Raw genomic sequence first — 8089 nt, 5'->3', positions numbered from 1 at the left:
GGACTGCCTGTTATTCTTAGGATTAATAAGTGATATGTGTTGCTAATTTTGATAAGTGCATATCAAAAGCAAATTACTAAAATATAAGACAAGACCACAAAGATTAATGCTCAATTCTTGTCAGGGTTTATACATATGTATACATATATATGTGATATGAAAATATTACATATATGTATGTTCTTAAAGGTATATAAATGTACATGTTGCAACTTCAATGACTATAACCCTAGAAAACATTATCTTCAGGCTGGGGTGGAGGGTAGGAGGGATAGGGGGATGTAGCAGCATAGGTTAAAGTGCAGAGGTGTCTGGGATGTCAGATGTTCAGCAGGTCACAGTGTGCCAGAATTCCACTGTGTATATTGAGTCCATAAGTCTGTGTACCTACCACCTAGGAGGCTGATGAAGTGCAGTTCATAGGCCCAGCTCTGAAAAGTGGTTTGCACTGTAATTTGTTCCCTCTCAGGATCAGGCCTGAGAGACTGGAGTTAGAGTGTTTTTTTGGTGAGGAATGTGCCCCCACAGGTATTTAGGTTTCGTTGTCTTTAATAGATTCTGGTGTGCAGTTTGTGCGGATACTGGAGATAGATGGCAGGTTTTGTGTTTTGAGCTGTAGGAAGTTGGCTTCAGTTCTGGTGATGAGGTTAAGTGCTTGTTTGAGTATACAAACCACTTTTCAGTCCCTCACCCCCTGACGCCTCCATTTCTGTTTTCACTGACTGGTTTTCTTGCCTGCATTGCAGGCCAGGCCAGCCTCTGGCTTCTTTACTATTCCTTCCATCCAGGACCACCTGCAGGTATTTCCTTAGCCTGACTGTCGCAGGACACTTCCGTGCCCTGCTCCTAGTAAGTCTTGAACTTAAGGGGGGAGATGTGAAGTGCCCTGCTCCTATAAAGAGGTGCGTGTGCTGGTTGCTGAGGCAACCGCAGTTTGGTCAGCTGTCCGGAAGGGGGCAGGGCCTGACCTATATAAATGATCCAGGCTGAGGCCAGAGAGGCAGTTCCCCGCTAGCAGCTGAGGAAGAAGTAGCTCTGCTGGAGTAAGCAGAGTAGAGAAGCCTGATGGCCTGAGCAGCTTCTGTTTGAGGATACCGGGTGGAGGAAGCCCTGGTAGGGATTTGAATGATGGTTAGCTAGTCGGCTTAGTGTTTATGTTGTAGCCCAGGAGCTTGAGTTTTCTGTTTGTAGTTTTATAAGACCGGAGGACCGGGTGAGGCTAATAGGGGTTGGAGGAGGCCTCATAGGGGCTCCACGGTAGTGTGGGGACCCCGGTGCCAAAGAGGGCACAGCATTCAGGGGTGCACTGACCCCAGCCCTGAGAAGGGGCGCAGAAGATAGGGAGCCAGGTAAGGCTGAGGCTGCCTGAGCCCCACAGGAACTTATAGACCGAAGGAGGGGATTTGGGGCCAGGTGCTCTCTTAAGACTCAAAGAGGGGATTCAGGGGCGAAGCACAGCTACGGCCACCTAAGCCCCAATTGTGAGAGGCCCCAGTGCAGGCACGGCCGTGAGAGAGGCCAGGGAGCATCCGCGGGAGGGTGCAGGCAATTGAGACGAGCCCAGGGAACCCGTGAGGGTGCGGGCAATTATGAGAGGAGCTGGAGGGCGCCCATGAGGGTGCAGATAGGATTGACCAAACAACATCCAATACATCTGCAAGGCTTGGGGCGTGGTACAGGGATGGTTAGGGCCACGCATAGCCCCTAAGGCTTTAGTACACGGAGCACAGACTTGGATACATCAGGGGTATCGTGTCAAAGAGGACAAAAAGGCAGCCTCCCTTAACACTACTAACATCAAAGATGTGGCAGGCAAGATGGTGAGGGTGCATTGACACCAACTTGGCATGGAAGGGGGCGCTAGAAGAGATCATGGCCGTTCCTAGGACCCCACCCCGTGACACTGACAAAAATGGTTTTCAACCCTAAAGCTTCCAAAGATACATTTTTTAAGTACTCCTTTTTTTTCTAATACACATATCTTGTGTTTTTATGTCTATAAGCCATCACATACCATGAATAACATCATATGCCCAACACAACAACTTTACTTCTGTCAATTCCAACATGGCAGTGTGTCCCAGTGAGGCCTCCTCCTCCCCTACAGCTTGATGCCCAGTCCTCCACTTTACGTGACAACAGGTAAAATAATTTAGCTGGCTCAACACCAGTAGCATCAGCAACAGCATCAAAGGTACCCAAATGGAACTGTCACAGAGCCTTTCTTTTTATAAAGGAATTGCTTTCAATAATTCAGGGTGAAGTTTCCCCCAAACCCCTGCACCTTTCTCCTTGAAACTTAGAAGGCTTTGTGGCCTCAGCAGGTGCTACCTTTCCTGCAGTTTTCACCCCCTCTGCCTTAACACACACACACAGTGTCACCTATGTCATGAGGTTTGCTTGTCAGCAGTTTGAGATACAGTTTCCCAGAAACCCCTTGAAACGTGACAAGCTTTATGGCCCTAGCAAGGGCTACCATCCTTAAAATTTTCATCCCACTGTGCCATAACACACTCGTGACATGTTTTGCTTTCAGAAATTTGGGGTGCAGTTTCCCAGGAATCCCTGCACTAATCACCTTGAAACCTGGCAAGCATCATTCCTTTCTCCAGAGGTTACCATCCCGGCATGTTTCATCTGAATAATCCAGAAGGCAACAAAGTTATAGATATTTCATTGATTCCCCATTATACCCTATGGCTGAATCACCAAATCTTTTCTGAATCTTTTCCAAATCAATTTGGAAGCTCTGAATCAATTCAGAAAGCCTAAAGCTTCCAGCAATTCAATTCAGATTTGCAGATTCAGCCTCTGAATCATCTGAATCATCTCCAAATCAGAATTGTGATCTGAAGCTTTGCACAGCCCTATTACTTATCTCTGTATTATTTGTGCCTGTCTGTGTTAATTCATAATTTACCTGTTCCTGAGTGGAACCCTAAATATTTATATATATATATTCCTCTGCTTTAGCTGTCCTTATAGGTGTTGTATATTTGTAAATATGTGCATTAGTTTACCACTTCTGACATATATATATTCCTGGGACAGGTGGCAGCAGCAATTTTCTCTGGTGCTGGGTGCAGCCCACGTCCAGCACTGGTCCCAAGTGACAGGGCAGCGTCCTCTCATCTGGGGCACAGATCCAGAGGCCTGCACCCCCAGCAACAGTCAGGCACAGCCCTGCAGCCCTCCTGGGGGTGTGGGCCCGTGAATCTGTGCCGAGATGACAGAAGGCTGCCACTGCTGCCTAGGGCCAGAGTCAGCATCTGTCTTCCCCGGTTCCGGGTGCAGTCTGCACCCAGCATTGGTCCCAGGCAGCAGCAGCAGCCTCCTGTCATCTGGCACAGATCCAGGGGCCCACACCCCCAAAAGGAGTCAGGAACAGCCCCACAGCCCTCCTGGGGGTGTGAGCCCCCAGATCTGCATGCTGGATCACCACAGACTGCCAGTGCCAGGAAATTTTGCTTTCAAGACTTTGAGGTGCAGTTTCTGAGAAACCTCTGCACCTATCTCCTTGAAGCTTGGCAGGCTTCATGCCCACAGAAGAGGCTACTATATCTGCAATTTTCATCCCACTCAAGCAGCAAATGACAACGTTTTAGGCATTTTCTTGATTCCCCGTTATAGCTTATGGGCGAAACGTCAAAATGAGTTGAAACAATTTCGACAAAACAAAATGGGACAGTGCTTCGAAATGAAACAAAATGATGGAACAAAACACTGTCCCTTTGAAATGGTGAATGGATATTGAAATGAAACAATGGTTTTTTGCACAGTCCTACTAGCCACCTATCCCTTCTTTTTGTAAGAGGGGAACACATACCTGGGTGCAGCTGTGTTACATATGTATGAAATGAAATAAAGCTCCTGCCAAGCATGCAGTCCTGATGTATAAGGAATGGTTTGTAGCAATTTTTAAAGGCTTTATTTATTTTCCTTCCCACTGGGCACAGTTGTTGGCTCTGAAAAAGATATAAAGTGGCTGAAGCTGCCTGTTTCTGCACCACCAGAAGATCACAGCTTTAATGTACCTGGCAAATGAATAATTACAAGAAGGCCACATCCTGAAATGTGACTCAGGCCAACCTCTCAATGGGAATTGTGCCTGAATATAGACAGAGCTTTCCAGCCCAGCAAGTTCTTAGCAATTTGTTATCTTGCAGGTAGTAAAATGTATATGGTACAGCTGGATGCTTGCATCCCAATATAGACAACTATTTCCATGTTCTGAGGCGAATAAACTAGGTACAAGGTGTAATTGCCCCAATGCTTCTAATCACAGAATATTTAATTGATTCCTGTCCTCTTACTAACTCTCTCTCTCTCTCCCCCTTCCAGTGCATTTAACCAGGAGTTTGTGGCAGCTAGCTGGGCTGATGGAATGACCAAGCAAACTAACAGCTTTTGAGTTGTTTTTCTATTGATTGACTCCTTATGGGGCTGAATGGTGAGTCTGCCAAGCACCTGGCACACTGTGCTGTCATCTCTTTGCTAAGCGCTATTTATTTTGAGAATGGGAGGGACTGAATACCCCACACCAGTTCAAAGAAATACAGTCCCTCATAAATTTTTAAGATGGACACATCCAAGACCTAAAATAGTTCAACCTTTCATCTAATAAAACACATGCCATGTGCCTTCTTACAACTTTCACTTGCAGTTATCTGTAATACAAGGTTATGTTCCCTCAGTTCCTGGGAACAGAAAGATTCCATCCTTCGTTATTACAGTGCACAGACTGCCCTGATGTTTAGCAAGTGAATGGTATAGGAGACATTGCACTGTGAAGAGCTGACCTTATCCTTAACCTCTACATATTCTTCAGTTAATGCCCAGCAAGCTAAATTAATTATATTACTCTACAGCAGGGGTTTTTAACCTGGGGTCCATGGACCCCCAAGGGGTCTGTGGATAGATTTCAGGGGGTCCGTGAACTTGGATGGCAAAAAAATTACATCTTTATTTTCACTAACCTCTAACTGAAATTTAGCATTTCCTTCAATTATGAATGTAGGCAAAATGAATGTATTTTGATAACTGTATTTCAATATAATTGGTTTCCTTTGTAATCCTATGTATTTTATTGTATGCATTTAAAAACATTATTCTGAGAAGGGGTCCATAGGCTTCACCAGACTGCCAAAGGGGCCCATGGCACAAAAAAGGTTAAGAACCCCTGCTCTACAGCTATGTTTGAGCTGTTGAACTAGAATTTCTATATTTTTCTCAGAACCTTCCTTAAAATCAATAACCTAGCTATAGAAGATAGAGCTGTTCTATTTGAAGAAAAAAAACAAACAACCCTCCCACCTTTTGTATTTATAATGTTGTCATTGTCTGCAACATGATACAGTCCCATCTGCAAGGACCTGAGAAGAAAGGGTGACTGTGTTCTGATGCTAAACAACAAAATGACCTTCTGAACCTTTCCTCATAGTACCACTACAGTTTAAATCAAAGGTAGCATTTCCATGAGTAAGAACCATTTATGTAGCAAGAGGGCTCCCTGAAGCAGCACCTATATACTTGCATATATGGTTGTAGCTTTATGCAAAGTATTCCTCTGCCAAACATAATTAAAAACTGAAAGGAAGGCTCTCTGTAATAACACGAACAGCAGGGGTGAGGCACAGGAACATTCACTAACCATTTCCAAGTAACCAGGTACTGCTGGTTGCAATGTGGCTGGGTGAGCAGGGGGGTGCCTTGCCATGATGGCATGGGGCTTCTGGCATTGTTCCTGCTCTGCTGCACCAGGTCCTGCCCACTGGGCCATGGAGGCCCCCATTGGGAAGGCAGCAGGACAGGGAGCCCTGAACACACAGTGAGCAGCCCCCCAACACAACTCTGGAGAGCATGTGCCCCCCATGCCCCACCAAGAGTGCATTTAGTGTTGGGGAGGCACCTCCCCCACCCCTCCCAGATGAGCCACCAGTAGCTCCAGTCCACTCCCCATGTGCCCTGCAGCCATGCATTCCCACCCCAGCCCTGAGTCCCAAGCCCCAGGCCCCACACACACCCCAGTTGAGCAGCACCTCCAGCCCTTGCCCTGACCAACTCCCTCCCTCATTATGGGGGCCTAATGCCCCCCCACCCCGAATTACCTGGTGGGAGTTGCTCTCTATGCTGCCTGGCTGCCTCGTTCATGTGTGCATGTGCACATGTACGTGGCACCCCCTGTCTGACTGCCCTCTTCCTGCTCTCCCCAGTCCCTTGCTGGCTGGAACGCTGCCAGCCTGCAAGTTGAAACCCACTGTTTCCCATGTTTTTCTCTTTTAAAGAAGAAAATCTATGGTTTTCTTCTTAAAAAGAGAAAATATACATTTTTTTCTTCTTAAAATGAGAAAATCCACATTTTATCATGTTTTGCCATGGTGAATGGAAAACCTGAATCCCTGATGATCTCTTCCAAAGAAACACAAGCCAGTGGAAATAAACCCCTTGTCTTTATCTGAAAATGCCCCAGCCCCTCACTTGTAATAGCCCACTGGTCTGCTAGGCCATTTCCCAAGGTCACACTGTGCCTCACAAGTGCAGGACTTCAAAGGGCAGTGACCTCCTACCCTTTATCCGGTCCTTGTTTTTGGTGGTGAGCCTGCACCATCTCACAAGGGTGTCATCACACTTTTTACTTGCTCACACTTGGTATCTTGGCAGAAGGTGCATTTGCAAGTGGTGAGTGCTTTGGCAGCAGCCATTGACAAGAGGATTAAAAATCAAGGTTTCAAAATGAAAAGCAGCCCAATGATTGCATTCTTAAGACTTGCAAGAGGAGTGCTAGTCAATTGCAGTTAGTCATGGTCAGGTACTTAAAGGAACTGCCAGGGAAGGACAGTGCTGGGACCAAGCCTGGGGAGAGGAAGAGGAAGAGTCCCACAGGGGGCATGTGTGCTCGTAATACCACAGATGTGGTGAGAACAGGGTGTAGGGATCCCATGAAGAGGCCCATGGTCGTGACCCAGGCGTATAGCAGGAAGCTCACCTCCCAGCTAATTTTCCTTCAATTTTGTTTACTTTTAATCAAGGCATGGCAGATGAGTGAAGAAGAAACATGTCTACTAGGGCTGTGCAAAGCTTCGACTTAATATTCGATTCGACAAATATTCAGCATATTCGACATATTTGACCTTGAAAAGTGGAAGTCGAGTCGAATAGCAGCTGGTTGAATAGCTGTCGAATAGAATACTGGAAGTTGAATATTAACAGCTTGAGTCAAATATTAACAGCGCGGGTTGCCTATACTGGATTCCCTGTGGGGTGAAAAAAAAGGAAAGTAAGGGGAGAGAGGGGGCAGGAGTGCTTTTACGACTGACATACTTGGCTGGCCAGTGACCAGCATAAAAGGCAGCAGTTTTTCAGCTCCCCTGCTTTCTGCTTTGGGGTCAGTTTCTGAGCTGCTGGTGTTCTCCAGCACCTCTGTGTCAGACCACAACAGCTAGAAGCCCTGATCTTCAACAGATTCCCTGCTTGCAATGCTAGCAACAGGGATTTATGAGAACTTGGTGCTTTTATTTTATAACTACTTTTCATATTAGTTTACACTTATATTGGATAAGGTTAGTAGTAGCCTAGGATCTAGTCTCTATATATAGGAATTTAGTTTATATAGATATATATTTTTATACATCATTCATTCTTTCCACCACACCAACGCTTCTCAATATATTATCTACACACACAAACACATTTACATAACATCCAGAAATCTAATCCGTGGCGCACAGCACACTTAGAGGTTCCAGTTTACATACAAAGTAACACATTATGAAGCGGGGTGGAAAGGCAGGTGGCCACACTGGCCAGCCTGCACGAAGGGGAGCAAGGGGGGTTGCAAGCGAGAGAGCTGCAGTTTCTCCCCCGACCAAACTCAGATGCAGCCTCTTTCCTCCCACTACAAGGGATGAGGCTGCTACAAGCAGTAAAGAGAGGGGAGCAGCAGTGCCACCAGAGCCACTGCCCGTGCCTGAGACTCTCTCATGTCCATATACAGCAGCCACAACCTCCGCCACCATAACTGCAACCAGCACAGCAGCGCACTTCACCCATGTCACTGCCTATGCTGAGTCTTCCCGCGCCAGAAGAGCTG

Source organism: Gavialis gangeticus, unplaced genomic scaffold (genome assembly GCF_001723915.1).
Source record: "Gavialis gangeticus isolate Ggan-Ray unplaced genomic scaffold, GavGan_comp1, whole genome shotgun sequence".
NCBI lineage: Eukaryota > Metazoa > Chordata > Crocodylia > Gavialidae > Gavialis > Gavialis gangeticus.
This window is presented reverse-complemented; position numbering follows the sequence as displayed.